General features: G+C 44.4%; 1 protein-coding gene and 1 long non-coding RNA gene across 2 annotated transcripts in view; one reads left to right on the top strand and one right to left on the bottom strand.

The window, feature by feature from the left end:
• LOC138946782 (dual 3',5'-cyclic-AMP and -GMP phosphodiesterase 11A-like) overlaps window positions 1-20,837 on the bottom strand; it is a 92,662-nt gene that overhangs the window by 55,674 nt on the left and 16,151 nt on the right. The gene's annotated exons all lie outside the window — the stretch shown is intronic.
• LOC138947768 (uncharacterized) lies at window positions 12,129-20,776 on the top strand. The gene is made up of 5 exons (XR_011449787.1): window positions 12,129-13,169; window positions 14,669-14,782; window positions 15,625-15,730; window positions 16,485-16,637; window positions 19,540-20,776. It is a non-coding gene; the product is annotated as an uncharacterized lncRNA (long non-coding RNA).

Here is a 20,837-nt window from a genome sequence, read left to right as displayed (position 1 = left end):
AAGCTTGATGGTGCTTACCGTGCAGCTCTCGCTAAAGCTCGCTAGCGTTATCCGTTCAGTTATGGCTAAAGCTCTACAACGTTTAATATGCAGTTCTGGCTAAAGTTCGATAGAGTTCGCAATACTGTTTTTGCTAAAGCTCGATAACGTTTACACCTGGCAGCGTCCAAGCGGTCTCGGCGCCTCAGCCATGCAGACTGAAGTGAGCGATCTGGTCAATGGCGTGCAGCTCATTCCCACATTGATTTGCACGTTGCAAACAGCCCGTGAAGGATTGCTCGTTCTTTCATTGATGTTTTAATTTGAGGACACTCTGGGAAGAAAAACGGACCCATTTGTGGACATTGATTTCTAAACCCCTATCCTCTCTTCTTGTATTATGCCACTCTTCATACTCAACCGAGATGTCTTGGACAGGAAATCTTTGCTCTAGCTACCCCCCCCCCCCCCCCCTCACTCTTCACATCCTAGTAACAACGTAAACAGGCGCAGGATTCTGTACTTGCCCGAGGCAGGATTTAGAAAAGAGAAGTTTGCAAAGACCTGACGAGTGTTTCTTAATGGCGAGACACGTTTGCGGCTAGCCGCTCGTGGAGCAAGGAAGCGAGAGTGTATATGAAACGGTTTGATGGCTAGCTACGCAAGAATTAAACACCATTGGTTGATACCGAAAAGTTCGTCTGCATTGTTCGGTAAACGACCATAAACAGCCAATCGGATTGGCAGCAGTGCGGCGGCCATTTTCTTCTCGCGTAGCGCGCACCCCCAGGGCATGCTAGCGTTTTGTCGCCAAATCCTAGCGTTCCTCGCGGCTAGAATTACCTAAGAAACGGTACTTCCTCGCCTCACTCGCTTCACTCGCCAATTCCCGCGTCAAAGACCTGAGCATCCACAACAGCCATGGTAGCGGCGGTGAGGGCGGTTCTGCCCCAATAATGATCAATGTCTTTTCTGTCGCTGTGCTAACAGTCTGGATGTCGTGCACTCCAGTGTGAACTTATCGCCTGCTTTTTCTCTCTCACACATTTGTTTATCCATCGCCATTTCGGGGTCTTTGAATGTCCGCGGCTGGAGGTATCAAAATAGTTTGCGAACAACTTTTTGCCAGAGTAAACCAAAGTAAACGAGACCGCTCGAGTGCAGCAACAAAAACATCATCAATCTTTCCTGACAGACATCAAAAGCCAAACTAAATTGTAATACGAAATCACTTGAAAAAAAACTGAATTCAAAGAATCAATCAAACTAAGCTTTTCCCCCTTGTTCCGAACGGACTTTTCTCCTCGGGCTATCGACTTGCGCACACAGTTGTAAAAATCCTTCCACCTGAAATCGAACTAAGCTGACCCTTCTAGCAATTGCACGGTTTCCGCTTCTCACAGGCCGCTAACATCCAGAACAGCGCGCCTAACTTTGAGAGTTCATGGATTTTGACAGCCAGAAATAGAAGGGGAAATTGGACGTCACTAATTTACTCAAAGTGCCCGTATATGTCTGGGGGCTGACGGGATTACGACGACAGTGATGACGTCAAGTGCGGACAATTACAGACTGTTGAACAATCCACTTAGACTTCGATCGCTTGCCAATTCTGCCGGATCAAGAAAAGTACGGCGAGAGAAGAGAGACGATAGAGGGTGTGTGTGGGGCGGGGGGGGGGGGGGGGGGGGGGGGGGGGGGGGGGGGGGGGGGGGGGGGGGGGGGGGGGGGGGGGGGGGGGGAGAGTCAGACTTAGTGATGCTGCTATGCTAACTTAGTTATTGTGTCCCCAGAACTAGTGTCTATTTGGGACATTGGTGAGAGAGAGGGAGAGAGAGTAGTGTAGAAATAGTCAGCGATCGTTTATTCCTGACCCAATGAGCAGACACGGTTTGCCTGTGTGCAAACCATTTAGAGCAAACAGACGTTTTTCTCTCCATTTCACAGTGATAACTTATGACCATACCCTCTACCTGCCGTTCACCAACCCGCCCCCCCCCCCCTCCCCCTCTTAACATACTTGTCGACCCCAAGTTGTGGTTCCCCCAGGAGTAGACATGATGCTGGGTTGAAATGCGTTTTAACTTTTACTTCAGACACAATATTTCTCTCGAGACAAATGTTTTTCGGTTGTCCAAGTTTATCCAGACTACAGCAGCTGTTTCGATGATGATTTGACTCAGGAACCTATCAATGTTTAATTAGGCTTGAAGTCCCTGGCTACAAGTGTTTGACAAAGACGTATTTTCAAGATAGCTTCCTTGAATTGTATATTAGTACATCCTTTTTTTTTCTTTTTTTTTTCTTTTTGATAATTTTGTTGCCCCATTGGGAAATTCGGGTTCCTTTCGTTCGAGTGGAAAGCGATAAAGAACAGCGGCTGTCCAGGTGTGTGCGTGTTTAGGTGCAACCAGCCACCTACACTTCTGACAGATGGACCCGCGGGTCACAAATCAAGTGCTCTACCAACTGAGCTACAATTAAGGCCCCCCCCCCCCCCCCCCAGTCCCCTCCAGATATGTCGGCAAATATAGTGGATTTGAAACATAGCTACAACCTCCCACCTCGCTCAAAGTCAAAATAATCTTGAAGGATAAGTATTTGTTTACACGCACTTTTGAAATGAACTGAAACGTATTAAAGGTACTGAACTTGTCAAATCCAGGTGCACGGAGCCCCTGGGGCTTTTAGTCATACCTCAGGCAGCTATCCGTTAGAAGAACTACCACGTTTCATTGACTTGCACCCAAAGAGTCAAGAACTGCGATTTTTTTACGAATTAATTTCGTACTCGGACCCGGCTGGTCTTGACCTATTTTTGGATCTAAATTTAGATCAGGTAGATCACCAACATCATGCACAAAAAGACACGTCACTAGCAAACTATGTCAGACGTCATCATGAGTTTGTGTAAAACAAAATGGAGGCCGGAATCACTCAGTTGAATCGAACTCCGACCAAACACCACGTAATAACTAGGTTAATTTATGCACTCGCGTGAACAAGAAACTGTCGAGCTTCACAGATGTCGTCGTTGGGTAGTTTTGGGTTTGTTTTACCACCATAGGAGGATTTTTGAACTGTAAATGCACTCAGCTGCAACAAAAACGCAAAACGAAGGCTGTGTGAGCTGCACTGTGCTTTTAAGCAACTTTTCATTCAGATTAACGAGACTATTTCTTTATTGATTGGAAACTGTGCTGTTCAAGAAGCCATTGTCCACGGTTGGCTCACGAAAAACATTCCGTGGAAAATGTTTTGCTTTATCTCCGTCAGATAGAATGCTCTCATTTTTGAAGTATTGCTTGTCGCTTCCGCTAATACCTATAAAAATAAAAATAACAAGTCGCGTAAGGCGAAAATACAATATTTAGTCAAGTAGCTGTCGAACTCACAGAATGAAACTGAACGCAATGCCATTTTACTCGTAGCATCGTCAGGCCACCGCTCATGGCAAAGGCAGTGAAATTGACAAGAAGAGCGGGGTAGTAGTTGCGCTAAGAAGGATAGCACGCTTTTCTGTACCTCTCTTTGTTTTAACTTTCTGAGCGTGTTTTTAATCCAAACATATCATATCTATATGTTTTTGGAATCAGGAACCGACAAGGAATAAGATGAAAGTGTTTTTAAATTGATTTGGACAATTTAATTTTGATAATAATTTTTATATATTTAATTTTCAGAGCTTGTTTTTAATCCGAATATAACATATTTATATGTTTTTGGAATCAGAAAATGATGGAGAATACGATAAACGTAAATTTGGATCGTTTTATAAATTTTTAATTTTTTTTACAATTTTCCGATTTTTAATGACCAAAGTCATTAATTAATTTTTAAGCCACCACGCTGAAATGCAATACCGAAGTCCGGGCTTCGTCGAAAATTACTTGACCAAAATTTGAACCAATTTGGTTGAAAAATGAGGGCGTGACAGTGCCGCCTCAACTTTCACGAAAAGCCGGATATGACGTCATCAAAGACATTTATCAAAAAAATGAAAACAACGTTCGGGGATTTCATACATAGGAACTCTCATGTCAAATTTCATAAAGATCGGTCCAGTAGTTTAGTCTGAATCGCTCTACACACACACACACACGCACACACGCACACACGCACATACACCACGACCCTCGTTTCGATTCCCCCTCGATGTTAAAATATTTAGTCAAAACTTGACTAAATATAAACAAGTCGCGTAAGGCGAAAATACAATATTTAGTCAAGTAGCTGTCGAACTCACAGAATGAAACTGAACGCAACGCCCGTGGCAAAGGCAGTGCCCGTGGAATTGACAAGAAGAGCGGGGTATTCGTTGCGCTGAGAAGGATAGCACGCTTTTCTGTACCTCTCTTCGTTTTAACTTTCTGAGCGTGTTTTTAATCCAAACATATCATATCTATATGTTTTTGGAATCAGGAACCGACAAGAAATAAGATGAAAGTGTTTTTAAATTGATTTCGAAAAAAAATTTTGATAATAATTTTTATATATTTAATTTTCAGAGCTTGTTTTTAATCCGAATATAACATATTTATATGTTTTTTGGAATCAGCAAATGATGGAGAATAAGATAAACGTAAATTTGGATCGTTTTATAAATTTTTATTTTTTTTTACAATTTTCAGATTTTTAATGACCAAAGTCATTAATTAATTTTTAAGCCACCAAGCTGAAATGCAATACCGAAGTCCGGGCTTTGTCGAAGATTACTTGACCAAAATTTCAACCAATTTGGTTGAAAAATGAGGGCGTGACAGTGCCGCCTCAACTTTCACGAAAAGCCGGATATGACGTCATCAAAGACATTTATCAAAAAAATGAAAAAAACGTTCGGGGATTTCATACCCAGGAACTCTCGTGTCAAATTTCATAAAGATCGGTCCAGTAGTTTAGTCTGAATAGATCTACACACACACACGCACACACACACGCACACACGCACGCACACACGCACATACACCACGACCCTCGTTTCGATTCCCCCTCGATGTTAAAATATTTAGTCAAAACTTGACTAAATGTAAAAAAGAGTATGTAAGAGGTGGAGAAATGCACAAGGCGGTATCAAAGAAGAGTCCTCATTATGTTTACCTCAGTAACATTTTAAGTTTTCGTTTTCACTGAATGAACATCAACTGCATGTCAATAACTCCGAAACTGGCAACGTCTGATGATAAAACTTAGATTTGATGAAACATGCGCGTACGGCCCTTGGCGGTATACATTACTGTTATTTGCACCCTTAACAGGACTTGAATTTATTCAACTGGGAGGAGAAGGCGTGGGGTGTGTCGGGATGAGGTGGGTGGGAGCTGATATAATCGGTCTTTCGCAACTCTTTTTCTCATGCGCGTGCAAGATCGTTCTACCCTGAAAAAATGAAGTGGTGGCGGTTTAGTTTGACCTCGAGAAAGTTACCACCCAAATGGAAGCCACCCGCAGTGTTGGATTGGTTGAAACTGAGATTTGTTGTGACGAATCAGAGCCCGCGGTTTGTTCTCTCCCGTTTGGGTGGCACCCATTATTTACGGTTCGTGCACCTCGGCCCAGAGACGAGTTGCCCAGAGCGGTTCGCCACGGCGGGGTCGCCCGCAGTGCGAATGACAGAAAGCCGTTTCTTAGGGCAGTGCAGGAAAGCGCTCGCGAAGCACTCGGCGAGCGGCTTTGGTATATGCTCGCCCACCGCGCTGCGTAATCCAAGATGACGGCGGTGTTTACACTGCGATGCCGTGTAGCGTGTTGCGATCTTCTCGGCGTGGTTTTCGACGTAACCCGAGGGACCCACCGCTTTTCAAGGTTCAGGGACTACCCCAGCTAAATTTCCCATCATAACCACGTTCTCTCTGACGATTTCACTGACCGAATCGTCTACTAGTTTAAGAAGTACAACTGTTTTCATATCTCGCAGCAATCGTGCTTTCTTCGTCGCCTTCGTGAAGCGATTTGCCTCGTTGTGAGCCCGTTGCATAGACCAATCCAGAGCGACTTTTCTTTGAGCGGGCTATTGTGATTCTGAGCAACGCATGGCTGGTAACTGGGAAACACAAAAAAGCACGACAGTTTCCCATGACTCCCGGATAATACTGAAATGCCGGGCCTGAATCATAGAATTGCTCTGAAACTGTACCCTTGGAGCTCGAAGAGAAATTCAAATTCAGGGAAACGTTTGATTCTCATGGGTGCTAGTAACACAGTCTCGGCCTCACAAGACCCTCCGCCACCTTTGACCCCACGCCGCCCTCTTTCCCGACACAGAAAACGTTATCGGCACGTGCTAAGCGCCTCTCGCTCTACATACGGGTCAGCACGCTCCTCATGCATTATTCATGAGAGGCTGTCAGCGCAGGGGGCAGGACACCTTCCGTCTCTGTGTCACGTGATCAGGAGGCGGCGTCGGACGCCTTTTATGGGGGCATAATGTCTTGTTTTGGCCGAGTTAGGGTGGCAGCGTGTTACCGGCCTCGGCCTGTAAATAACGCCCATCGCTCCTGACACCTCCCAACAGCAAGTGGGTCAGTCGATCAGAACCCCGAAAGCGGCGTATGGCTGCCTAAATGGCGGGGTATAAACTGTCATACACGTAGAAATCCACTCGTGCAAAAACAAAAGTGAACGTGGGAGCTTCAGCCCATGAACGAAGAAGAAGAAGAAGAAGAAGAAGAAGAAGAAGAAGAAGAAGAAGAAGAAGAAGAAGATCCAAACCGTACAGAAGGAAGAGCAGCAGTGGTAGAGGAACAAAAGACGTGATTTGGAGAGGAGCCAGGTATATTGCGCATTTCCGAGAGAGAAAAAATACACTAAATTCTTAGAACTGCTTGAAAAGTTTTATTTTTCATAAACATGTTAGAAAAACTATAAGGTAGAATTTGACTAACAGTGTGGTAGACTCACCTCACAAACATCTACCCCTCATCCAACCCAAACCCACCCTCCCGAGCTCACCCAACCCCCAACCCCTATCAAAACATCAATCTAATAATGTCAGTTGCTTCTGCTGAGATGAAGAAAACTTGTCGGAAATCAGGTGTACAACATTTGAGGGACAGACGGAGGGCACTTGAGGACCCTATACGCACCAGGTGAGTGATAATCAAGTAAGTAATTAATTTACACACACACACACACACACACACACCCCACACACACACACACACACACACACACACACTTAGAAATACCTTCCTTTCCGTATAAATAATCCTATCAACACCAGAGATCTGTTTACTTCAACTGGGATGAAAGTGTTCTTGCACTTGCCAACATATTTAAAGAGATTCAACACCGATTCAACAAATCAAGACGTCTCTTCTTGAGCCTCTCTTCCACAGTGAAATCTCAGTCTGACTTCCAAAGCAAAAGGCAAGTGTACAATGAGTAGGTCCCAGGTGTTCATCGAGAATTGATAACCAGTAACCTAGCTGACCAATCACAGATTCTGTTACAATCTCAGCCTATCTTGATTTGATTACAATACACAGAGAGAGAGAGAGAGAGAGAGAGAGAGAGAGAGAGAGAGAGAGAGAGAGAGAGAGAGAGAGAGAGAGAGAGAGAGAGAGAGAGAGAGAGACTAGAGAGAGAGAGAGAGAGAGAGAGAGAGAGAGAGAGAGAGAGAGAGAGAGAGAGACTTTTGGATGGTTTATTGTACGTATGGCCATTGGCCCATATACAAACCAGGGAAGAGGGGATGTGGGTTAGGGGAATTTTACACAAATACACGTCTTACACATTTATCCTCACATGTTATATAATAATCGTTTACAATTACAACGGTACCATCTCAAACATTGCAGTGTTTCAACATGCAGTTGTCGACGTTTTATGACGTGGAAAATGAACTTAGCAACGAGGCGAGAGAGAGAGAGAGAGAGAGAGAGAGAGAGAGAGAGAGAGAGAGAGAGAGAGAGAGAGAGAGAGAGAGAGAGAGAGAGAGAGAGAGGACGAGGGAGAGAGAGAGAGGACGAGAGAGAGCGAGAGAGAACTCGAACTCGAAAACTTTATTACGGGAGGATAATAGCATTAGGTCCATATGGTCCTTTCCTACAACAATACACACATGAAACGACGAAAAGGAATGACGAATAAAACACACACACACACACGCACACACACACACACTTAATCACAAACGAGAGAGAGAGAGAGAGAGAGAGAGAGAAAGAGAGAGAGAGACAGAGAGAGACAGAGACAGAGACAGAGAGACAGAGAAAGTGACAGATAGACAGACTAATGAAGTGACTGTTCATTCTCAGTTTCCTGCCCCAGTCAGACTAGTTCCCCTTCCTGTCGTAAGGGGCGGAAACAGGCCAGTCAGAGGCAACGAGGTTAGAGCAACATTTGATTCCCCACAACCAGCCAAGCCCCACTGACAGTAGTAACTCCATTATGTGTCGCCCTGCAAATGAACGAACGTCTCCGGCCCGTGCGCAAAACTTTCCTTTCAGACATTGCGTGCTTGGCCAAGCAAGCACGTCCCGGTCCTGTTTAATCGAGACGGATACAAATCTCCCCTAAACACCATTCATAACAGCACCACGAAAAAGTGACTTGGACTAGCTGAAACTTTGGGAGAGAACATCAGCAAAATCCTGTTTGTCTTAGACTGCGAAAACAACTTCGCTTTTTACAGGGCTAACACCTTTCCGGTTCTCGCCGGAAATCCGGTTTTTGAAAACTGTTAAAACCGGAAAATCCGGTTTTTTAAAGTAAAACTTTGTTCTTTGTCCCTACAAGATAATACAGCTTCAGCTTCAGCCCCCGTGGACCCTGGCCTTTCAGGTTTTTCACTTATTGTGTGTGTTAGCCCAGGGTGTGTGCGTCCGCCCCGTGATCGGGAGGTCGTGGGTTCGAACCCCGGCCGGGTCATACCTAAGACTTTAAAATTGGCAATCTAGTGGCTGCTCCGCCTGGCGTCTGGCATTATGGGGTTAGTGCTAGGACTGGTTGGTCCGGTGTCAGAATAATGTGACTGGGTGAGACATGAAGCCTGTGCTGCGACTTCTGTCTTGTGTGTGGCGCACATTAAATGTCAAAGCAGCACCGCCCTGATACGACCCTTCGTGGTCGGCTGGGCGTTAAGCAAACAAACAAACAAACAAACAAATATGTGAACTTTAAGGTTTGCAACTGCATACCAGGAGCAGCCAGATCCCGCCACAAACCGCTCTCTTCTTTTAAGAATCAAAATACAAGAAAGGTATGTTGTTGGAACGTTTACTTCTTGACAAAACAAAACTTTACGTTCACAGATATATATCGACCCATCGGTCGTTTTAGCTACTCAGACGAACACTAATTAATTGTTTTGATTTTTAGATTTCTAGATTTTTGGTTTTGGATTCCTACTTTTCTGCGTAGAACAGCTGTTGTGAAAGGGGCATAGCAAGGACATCTTGTGTTTCATACGCAAGTGTGAATACGGCTTCAGAACATTGCCAGAGTAAAGAATTGGCCTTAAAACGATCAAGTAAATATCGTGGAACAAGAACTCACCAACACATTATTCCCAAAACACGTCATACATCACTTTGGTCAGTTGGACAATCCAGGTTGTCGTTGTAATGAGGGAGTAAAAGAGATGAAATCAGAACTGAATCATCATCAGAACTTGTCAATCAGAACTTGTCAATCAGAACTTGTCAATCAGAACTTGTCAATCAGAACTTGTCAATCAGAACTTGTCAATCAATCAGAACTTGTCAATCAGAACTTGTCAATCAGAACTTGTCAATCAGAACTTGTCAATCAGAACTTGTCAATCAGAACTTGTCAATCAGAACTTGTCAATCAGAACTTGTCAATCAGAACTTGTCAATCAGAACTTGTCAATCAGAACTTGTCAATCAGAACTGTGCCAATCAGTGGGGTGTCCATATCACTACACACCCCACGTCAACCAAACATCTCTGTGCTTGATTACCGAGCTGCTTCGTAATCAGATCACTGAGTTGATTTGTCTCTGCCCTGGCTGTGTGCTCGGGTGTCTCTCTGACCTACTGACACTGCACTTATCCTGCTACCAGCCACGGTCTTTCTGACTTCCGCCGCAAGTTGAAGGGACCTGGGACCGGTTTCATGGGCCAAAATCCGTCGGGCCAACTGCAGTTGAACGAGTGAAATGCATTAATTCAACGAACTCGGGTTTCATGACAAAAGATTTCAGTCGGCCGACTGTGCTTCTTCGCACGGGGATTTGCCCAGCCCTGAAAGTCCAACAAATGGTGTACTCGCCTTTGGCTTGTGATTCTGAAAACTTACTAGCCAGAGAGCAAACGTTACTAGCCAAACCAACTATTTGTTTCGGCAACTTTACTCGCATTTAGCGAGTAGATGAACATTTCTACTCGCCAGTTACACGTTTCTACTCGTCATGGCGAGTAAAATACTCGCCACTTTCAGGCCTGCTACCTTCCCCCAGTACCGCGCTCGGTTATCCGGCGAGTAATCACAGTCGGGCGACGAAGAAGTGATCCGACTGTCAGTGTGACCACCGCGAGTCCATGAAACCGGCTCCAGATTTGAGACGCGCTTATAGACATCCCGGTTCCGGCATGGTTGTGTCCGAGTTATTTCTCTTGCTGCGTTTGCTTCTGTTATCGTTGATAGGTTTGAATGTACTTTCTGTAGATGTAGATTAACACACACACAAAACTAAATCAAATTTAAATAAGGTCCTGCTGCAGCTGCTGCTGCCGTTGTTGTAATTGTAGTTGTTGTTGTTGTTGTTGTTGATGTTGTTGTTGTTGTTGTTGTTGTTATCGTTGTTGAAGCTGTTGGTCTCACTGTCGTTCTTGTGGTTGTTCTGGTTGTTAAGGAAATAAATCGACAAGTATTTTCTTAAGTTTTTAACGTCTAAACCACCACAAGTGCTGTTGAAACATCATCAATATCAAACGTGCCATCACGCATTACCACCGGATTGACTTTGCTGCAATATTATTTGCCCACAGTGTAGTGGGCTATTAACATCATTGAATTCTTAGAGAAACGCATGAGGTCATGTGAGTTTGAAATACCTCATTGAAAATTATTTTTGCCGGAAATCGAATGTGAAATGATTTGTTTGAACGCCACGCGGTGCCCCCTAAGGTATGAATCGGATTGAAACCGGCGGTTACTGTATGAATCAATCTCTCTCTCTTTCTCTCTCTCTCTCTCTCTCTCTCTCTCTCTCTCTCTCTCTCTCTCTCTCTCTCTCTCTCTCTCTCTCTCGAGGTATTACACACCGGTACGACCGAACATAAGGTATCAATAAACTCCTCTTGTGCAGCGGGTTGAAAGTATACCCTGATCCCTCGGAGATATACCTCCACTCCGGTCTGAACGACCTCACGTGACATGTTATATGGTAGAAGAGCATGCTGTCGCTTATTCTCCTTCTGAAGATGAGGTATACCCTCAGTTCGGTTAGACTGAAACGATGCTCAAGCAGTGGAATTTGTGTGTGGTTTGTTTCAGAGCAAAATGTTATTTTATCCAAACAAGAAGATATTCTCGCGCACCGCCTTGTTCAGGATATCCACAAGTTGACAATGATGTGTGCGAAATAAATAAACAATGAAACGAACCAGAACGGACGGACGGACGGGCAGACTGACGGACGGACTGACGGACGGACCGACGGGCAGATTGAGGGACGGACCGATCGATGGACGGACGGAGGGACGGGGGGAGGGGGGGGCGGCGGGAGGGGGGGGGGGGGTGGCGTTACGGGTAACCCCTCCTGATCCGGTCCTGCAGGGTATTCCTTCAACCCTCTGCACAAGAGGAATCTATTCGGATACAGACTGAAGGACGGACGGACTGACGGACGGACTGATGGACTGACAGACAGACTGTCGGACGGACCGTATGGACGGACATACGGACGGACTAAAAGGACGAAGGAACGAATAAACGAAGGAAATAACGAAGGTCGGAACGAAAGAGCGAACGAACCAACCCACGAATGAACGAACGAACGAACGAACGAACGAGCAAACAAACAAACAAACAAACAAACAAATAAACAAGCAAACAATAAACAATAATTGTGTGCAATCTGGCCCATTTTCAGGGCATTTGTCAAACGTTTGGAGGAGGTCCACAGTTAGGCCTGGGTGGGGGGGGGGGTTTGTCCCACCAACAGGAATTCCCCCCCCCCCCCTCTCCCCTGTATTGGGCCCTGCACAAGAGGAATTTATTGATACGGACTGAACTTGAAGAACGGATTGACTGACGGACCGACGGACGGACGGACTGACGGACGTACTGAAGGACTGTCGGACGAACTGTCGAACGAACGAACGAACGAACGAACGAACAAACGAACGAACAAACGAACGAACGAACTGACGAACGAACAAACTGACGAACGAACAAACAAACGAACAAATTAGCAAATGAATACATACATTCGCAGAAAGAAAAAGGCAAAAGGTACATTTGTGGAGTCAGTAAGGGGGGTGGGTGGGCTTCCGGAACCGGCCCAGGAACCTTGGGAATCCCCCCTGGCCTAGAACACACACACACTGATCGACACTGACACACACACTGACACACACAACTTGACGAACGCACACACACACACACAATACACACACACACATCCACACCGGCACACACACACACACGCACGCACACACACACTGTGACACACACACGTAAACACACACACCGGCAATGACACTGACACACACACACACGTACCGTACACACTGACGGGCACACTGCCGGGCACACACTGACACACACACACACACACACACACACACACACAAACACAAACACATACTGACATACTCGCAACTGACATAGCAGAGGGGGGTGGTAAGTCATTTGAACGTTTAATTTCTTTTGTCACAAATTTAACTACCCATCCGTTCCTTGTGTTTTTATTTTGAGATAGTTTTGTATTTTTAGTCACTGCAGCGAAGGGACATCACTCCCGCCACCTTATCTGTATCTTCTTCTGCTTGTTGCCGTAACACGTGTAGACCAGTCCAAATCGTCCAAATGTAGTGGTCATCTGCAGAGACGCCGCCGTGCCGTACAGCTTATCCTGGATGGGAGTCGGGATTCGCTTTTTTTGCACTGCCATTGATGCCAAGAACGGAGCAGCCAGGGTCATTTCAATTTTCATCCAGGAATGGCACAAGCGAGCCAAACCGGCCGATGGTCTTTCGACTCCATGGAGACAGCTGGTGAAGGTAATACTATTTTTATTCCTACATTCGTGTTGACGACAGAGTGCAACGTTTCTAAAATATGATCGGTGCTAACAGAGCAGCAGGAATATACGTGCCCTTGATGACTTGGTCACTTTCGGTTTCACGGTACCAGTAAAGTCGATCGAACCCCCCCCCCCCCCCCTTCCTTTTAGGACCTAAACAAATCTGAAAAAATCAGGTCTTGAAAGGAAGAAGTCTTGAGATGAGAGTAAATATAGAGAGGTTGTGGACAGACAAATCTGAGAAAACAGGGTCTTAAAAGGGAGGGAGTCTTTAATCAGGGGATATTAAAAGTGTTGTTCCACTGTACTACCAAAAAGAGGGGATACTGTTTGATGTTACTGTAAAGACTTACAGTAACACTGTTCTCTCCGATTGCCAGTGTTTGTACTTTGAAACAGATTGTATGACCGGCACGGTTGGCCTTGTGGTAAGGCGCCCGCCCCGTGATCGGGAGGTCGTGGGTTCGAACCCCGGCCGGGTCATACCTAAGACTTTAAAATTGGCAATCTAGTGGCTGCTCCGCCTGGCGTCTGGCATTATGGGGTTAGTGCTAGGACTGGTTGGTCCGGTGTCAGAATAATGTGACTGGGTGAGACACGAAGCCTGTGCTGCGACTTCTGTCTTGTGTGTGGCGCACGTTAAATGTCAAAGCAGCACCGCCCTGATTGGCCCTTCGTGGTCGACTGGGCGTTAAGCAAACAAACAAACAGATTGTATCCTGAAATTTAGCACTCCATGTGTTAACATTTCCACTTCCAGGTCTGTAGTGTGCAAACGTGTTGTCACTGTTACAGCTGAAATGAACTAACAAGAATACTAGTCTGATGTACATAAAATATGGGAGAGGTTTGGGGTCGGGGGTGGATGGCAAGCATAACATTGATAAATGACTATAGTTTTGCAGTGGTTTGCTCTCTTGTACTATGAGTGTTAACAGCAATTGTTTATAATTTGTTACTCAACTTACTGTAAGGACTATTACTATTAGCTTTTCTCAGCAACTGCAAACAATTGTGACTTAATTGCAAGAGCGCTTCATTTAACATTGGGACACTTCTTTTGGTTTTTTTAATGGCTATAGTGTAGAAACTAGAAATGCTGAGATACATTAATGTAGTCATGAACAACAGCAACAACAAAAACAAGAACATGTTTTGAATTCTGATAGCTAATGAAACTGACAGCTTGATTAGAAATAGAATTATGTAGTTTTTGCAATTGCTGACTGAGTTGCATCCTTTGGTTTTACCTTGCATTGATTATCACCTTTGCTGACAATTGACTCATTGAGTGCAGTATTGAGTAACGTATAGTTATTTTATTTCAAGTTAACTTCTGGCTCTGCATGGTGTTAATCCTACTCAAACTTAGTCAAAGTAAGGTATCATTATTTATGAATAATGTGAAGTTGAAGATACAAATTAATGAGAAAGTTTGTGTATTTTTCTGTACACTCTTGCTATTTACTGTTTCAGTGCTGAACCATTTGCTTGAATGCTTGATCAGATGATGACAGAGTGACACCTGGTGGTACCCAATAAAACTGCCTTTGCTGCTATAACTACAAGAAATTTCTACAATTCAGAACAGTAAGTGCATGAGGTTCCATTTTAAGCTGTCAAGAGTAAATCTCAGGAATAGATTAGAAGATTTAGTTATGTCACACATGTCTTGCTTTCTTGACTTTTCTCACACTCTCTTGTCAGACTCAGAGAGTGCATGATTGTACATTTTTTTTACAGTAATTTTTTATGTTCCTAATTGGAAAACAAATGTGTCATAATCTTAGTGTTTAGGATAACTATATGGCAGAGAGAATCATGGAAATGATTGGGCGATGGGGGTGTGTCGCTGGTGTGCAAGAGGGTGGGTGGGTGTGGAGAGAGTAGTGATGGTAGTCAACTACTAACTAAAAGATTACTGATTGCATACATTTAGTGTTTATTGATTTGGAGGGTGGGGGAGGAAGGCAAGCAGTATTATTACATGTGTATGGGTATACTAGTTGTGCATGTTCCAAATGGGGGTGGAGGTTGGCATGGCAAGCAATAGCTCAGTCGGTATAGTGGCCTTGAAACCGGTTGTGGGGATTTATTTCTCAGAATTGACGTTGTGCAGACTCTGCTTGGTTTCTGAATAGCTTATTAAGCCTGTGACTGTGTGCATACATAAAGATCTCAAGTTCACAGTTTCAGGGCTTGGAATTAATGGAAACATCAACACACATGTAGGAAAAACTCAAAAAAAGGAGGGGGGGGGAGTTTGGTCCCACGGTAGTGTTTGAATGAAAGCAATCTTACTTTTTAAGAGGGTAATCTTGCAGGACTATGATTCTTACATTGGTAGTTGACTAGTGTAGTTGTGGTTTTGTACTAGTGAGGAATGTCATCTATGTCATGTGATTTCTTGCTTCTTCTTTTTGTGTGTGCAGCTAAAGATGTTGGACCTTGCCTACAGCCTAGTTTTGCATAGATCTCCAACACCGTGGCTTTACTCTGAGACACCTCAGAAAACACAGCCTTTTCTGCTGCTGAAAGGTAAACATTAGGTTAAATTTGTGTTTGTTTTGATTTGTATGTTTTCCTTTTGTAGTCTATGGCAGGAGATTTGTGCAGGTGTACAAATGGTAGAGGTGTCAGAGGAAATGTCCACTTGTTACTTGTCTCTATATCAGTATATATGTATCACAAATACGCATCAAATGTACTGATCAATAGAGACCACATGGACAATTTCAAGCACTTTTCTGCCAGGGGTAGGGTCAGCTATGTAAGAATCATGTCTTACTCTGTTCATGCAAAAATAAGGTTCTGCATTTGAATGAGTTTGAATCAGGCACCTGTGTTTTTGCTCTTGTTTGTGCCCTCTTGTGAACTGTTAACTTATGAACAACCACCCCAGCAAGCAACTCTTTACTGTTCTGAGCACAACAGAAGAGCGCATGGTCTGGGCATATGGATGGTAAACACATCTCATGCACAAGTACAGGCCTGAAAGTGGCGAGTATTTTCAATTACTCGCCATGGCGAGTAAAAATCATGTAAATGGTGAGTAGAAATGTTAATCTACTCGCCACATGCGAGTAAAGTTGATAAAACAAATGGTTGTTTTGACGAGTAAAGTTTCAGTAAATTATGAGAAGTACATGTACTAGCAGTGCTTCATTTTGTGGACTTTCAGTGCTGAAGTATGATTGTGTGGATTGATCATTTTGTATTCTGTTATTCAGATTGCCACTTGCTTTCTTTTACATATATTTACAAGATGGTGGCTGATTTGTGTGTGTTGCAGAACACAGGTCCATGAATAAAAGAACCCAGCTGGTATTCTTCATTCATGGAAAATGAAAGGAAATTTATCAGCCAGGATTCGCCACTCACTCTGCTAAGGGGGAACCCCGGTCAGCCCTACAGTGGATGAACAGCTTGGTCCTTGGAGGGAAAGGTAACTACTGCAGCACTTTAGAAGGGGTCTATGTCGACCAACAGTGGCTGTATTCCCTGTATGTTAATTTCCTGTACATATACAGGGAATATACTTCCGTTAGACGCCATGGAGTTACTTCAAGCTTGTGAAAGTGATTCAATGGACGAGAGTACCAGCGAGGAAAACATAATACCAGGCTGTTGGGGGTGGGGGTGCAGATGTTTCTTTAACTAAATCCGTTTTGATAAACGGTCGAAGCATGTTTTGCTTGATTGGATGCCGCACGCGAATTCAGGATTTTAAATAGATTCTCCTATCTAACCGCAGTCACGCGCTTGGCGCAAGATTGTACGATATTATACTTCTTTACAGAAAATCCAACTGTATTCCCGGTACACAGGGAAAACACCTATGGCTATGGGGAATACACCTTCTTTTGGTCGACATAGACCCCTTCAACCTTACAATATGTGAATGTGTAGAATATTATGCTTTTGCTTAAAGCTTGTTACATATGACTAAGACAGAAATGTTAATCATTCCCTTGGTGCAAATCATAAAAAGAACAATAGCGATCTGATGTACTGTGGATCAATCGAGGAAAAGGTGTGTATGACCTAGAAGAAACTGGTTTTGAAAGTGCTGAGGATGGATGGAACATTGATGCAATATCATTTACTACATTGAACCTGGGTTTCAAACTGAAGTGCTTTTTTATGCAGGGTTCGTACAGAGTCCTTGAACCCTGGAAAACTCCTTGAAAATTGGAAAACCTTTTCCAGGCCTTGAAAAGTGCTTGAAAATAGAGTTTTGTTAAATAGTCATTGAAAAGTACTTGATTTTTCCAAATTGTTGCCTATACATTTCGTCAGCAGCTTGTCTTATTTAAAAAAAAATGCAACCCCCTTTTTTTTCGTCAAATACAGTACACACATTTTGGGAGAATAAAAGATCGAGTGAAAACAAATTAAAGCAGACGAACTAACTATTACTAGTCACCTGTAGTTGCTTCCCTTCCTGAAGGTAAGCTTGGTGCTTTGCATTAAATTGGGGAAAATCATGTCCTTGAAAAGCATTTATTTGGTCCTGGAAATGTCCTTGAAAACTCCTTGAATTGTATCAGCTCTGCCCTGCAGGAACCCTGTTTATGCTTCTTGTTATATATACTGTTCAAAAAAAGAAACGCATAGCTTGTAATATTTGGTTAATTTAGTTATATGGCTACAAGGATATCCACCAAACTGCAGAAAATGTTTATCTGGTCGTCGACCTTTCGTCCATTGTCACAAGTGAGCTCTGCACGTGACGCATGCGTTATCAGTGGCTACAATGTCAAAATTGCTCATTTGGCATGACCACTCGTCATGCTTCAGTGTAATGTCGTGAAACTCGGGGAATATTGAGCTCTCACCATGTCTTCCAAAACCCATAAAAGCGGATTGTTCGCCACAAAGAAATCAGACGACAATTCAGCGACGAAAGATGGCCCGATTGAGCAGAGAAGACCGCCAAATTGCATTGGGTCGTTTACAAGCAGGCCAAAGTCAAAGTGCAATCGCCAGGCACTTCCACGTGTCCCAGGGCACCATCAGTAGACTGTGGGTCAGGTTTCAAGCCACTGGCTCCGTTGCTGACTTGCCACGAGCGGGAAGACCAAGGGCGACAACTGCTGCTCACGACCGCTTCATACGGCTCCGCCACCTCCGGAATCGTTTCCTGTCGGCCTCATCTTCTGTCCAGGCTCTCCCCGGGCCACACCGATTATCGGACCAGACCGTGCGGAACCGCCTGCATGAAGCTGGTTTGAGAGCTCGCAGACCTCACAGAGGAGCTGTCCTCACCCGCCGCCATCGCCAGAACCGAGTGCAGTGGGGCAACCAGCACCTTCGCTGGACCGTCCGGAATCACTGGAGACACGTGTGGTTCAGCGACGAGTCCTACTTCCTGCTCCAGCGACATGATGGTCGGAGGAGGGTCTACCGGAGAGTAAACGAACGTTACGCGCCCAACTGTGTGGATGAGGCACCCGTTCATGGTGGTGGAGGCGTCATGGTGTGGGGGGCGATCAATACCGCTGGAAGGAGCACCCTGGTGCACGTCCAAGGGCGCATAACTGCCCAGCGATACGTGGAGGAAATTCTGCGCCCACACGCCCTTCCTCTTCTGGCTGACCAGGATGCCATATTCCAGCAGGACAACGCTCGCCCGCACACAGCACGACTCACCACCCAGTTCCTCACCGACCACCATGTCCAGGTGCTTCGCTGGCCATCCATGTCGCCAGACATGAACCCGATAGAACACCTCTGGGATGAATTGGACAGACGTGTGCGCAGGCGAGAAGAAGCGCCGGCAAATCACCGCGATCTATTGCAGGCACTTCAGGAGGAGTGGGACACCATCCCACAGCAAGATATCCGGCATCTGATCCAGCCCATGCCCAGAAGGTGCCGGGCAGTTGTTGCTGCTCAAGGCAGTCACACCCCCTACTGACTTGACAGCCTCGGCACCCAATCGTATTGATTGACTGATTGATTTGAAGATGCAAATGAACTGTGTGTGCATTCAACTGTGTCCATACCAAATTTCAAACAAATAATCTAAATATTGGATTTTCTGTTAATTTTTTCGAAAAATAAAACAAATTTGGCAAGTAGCAACTATGCGTTTCTTTTTTTGAACAGTATATATGGTCTCGATTGACTCCTGTGTTCAAGAGACTGTAAACAACCATAAACAATCTTGTGTTGTTATGTGGTGGTGGTTTTGCTGTTGTCTAGCATCTACCCGTAATTGGCTTTATCAAATGCACCAGAAACGAGCATGAGTTTGTCGGATTAGTGAACTGTTTGAAAAACTTTAATGTATTTGTGGTTGACAGGTTGTTATTATTTCTATATTGTGTTCTTCTTTTTCTCAGGTGGGCTGTCTTCTGAAACATATGAATCGGGAGCGTCACATCTTTCTTCCTGAGACATCCCCTCTTGAAAATGGTGTGGCGTTTAGCTGAATGGAAACGTGGCAGTGTCCTGTTTTTCATAGCTTCGATGCGCGAAGTTGGGGATTTCAGCAGAGAATTTATTGATTGATTAATTAATTAGTTATTTAAGCTCACCTCACTCCTTAGTGTTATTTAGGGGGATGGGGGGGGGGTGGTGTTGGCCTGGATCTTGTTAGTGAACTTTCTTTCTGGCAACTCGCATCAGAAATTCCAGGTTTGCTTTCAAGGCAATAGACGGTTTTTGAAAATAATTCTGTTAGGATTATCAGCAGTCCGGAGGTGTAAAAATCCCTGTACTGCAGTCAGGTTTTTCAAAACATCTCGAGCACGCTCTACGCCTCTGACGGGCTGTATCCCACAATCGGGACAAACGACCAACTTGGATGTGTATGCCATGCGCACAATATGATACCCCTTGCCTTTAAAAATCAGCGGTCACGAGTTCATCACAGTTCAGAATTTGTTGTGTAAAAGATAGCCGCTGTCAGCTAGCCATTCGTGGCTCAGGTGATTATATTTAATACAAATTTAAAAAAAGGTTTCTTATGTAGCGCACGCCGCACAGCATACACATCACAGTCAGTCGCTTGTCCTGATCGCAGGATAGCGTGAAACATGCTCCGGGAGACTGCCAATAATCCTTACATAGTTATTTAAAGAAATTGTGTATTGGTACAGCATGTTATGCATGTACTAAGATAGCTATTTGTAAATATTTGGTAGATATTTATGGTGGTGTCCCGAATTGCTCCCTCCCAATTTGCCCCATCCCATATGGTCCCCAATTATTCTTGCATTTTGCTGTGAGTAACATAAAGGCATTTGTCTGAAGCGCATTTCCAAAAAGACCCCCCGCGGGTTAGGGGGAAGAATTTACCCGATGCTCCCCCAGCATGTCGTAAGAGGCGACTAACGGATTCTGTTTCTCCTTTTACCCTTGTTAAGTGTTTCTTATATAGTCAATGTTTGTACAGATTTTAGTCAAGCAGTATGGAAGAAATGTTAAGTCCTTTGTACTGGAAACTTGCATTCTCCCAGTAAGGTAGTATATTGTACTACGTTGCAAGCCCCTGGAGCATTTTTTTTTATTAGTGCTTTTGTGAACAAGAAACAATTAACAAGTGGCTCTATCCCATCTCCCCCCTTTCCCTGTCGCGATATAACCTTCGTTAAACACCAATTAAAGAAAGAATTTCCAAAAAGCATAGTTTACCATT

The sequence above is a fragment of the Littorina saxatilis genome, linkage group LG14 (assembly GCF_037325665.1).
Source record: "Littorina saxatilis isolate snail1 linkage group LG14, US_GU_Lsax_2.0, whole genome shotgun sequence".
Lineage (NCBI taxonomy): Eukaryota > Metazoa > Mollusca > Gastropoda > Littorinimorpha > Littorinidae > Littorina > Littorina saxatilis.
This window is presented reverse-complemented; position numbering and strand designations above follow the sequence as displayed.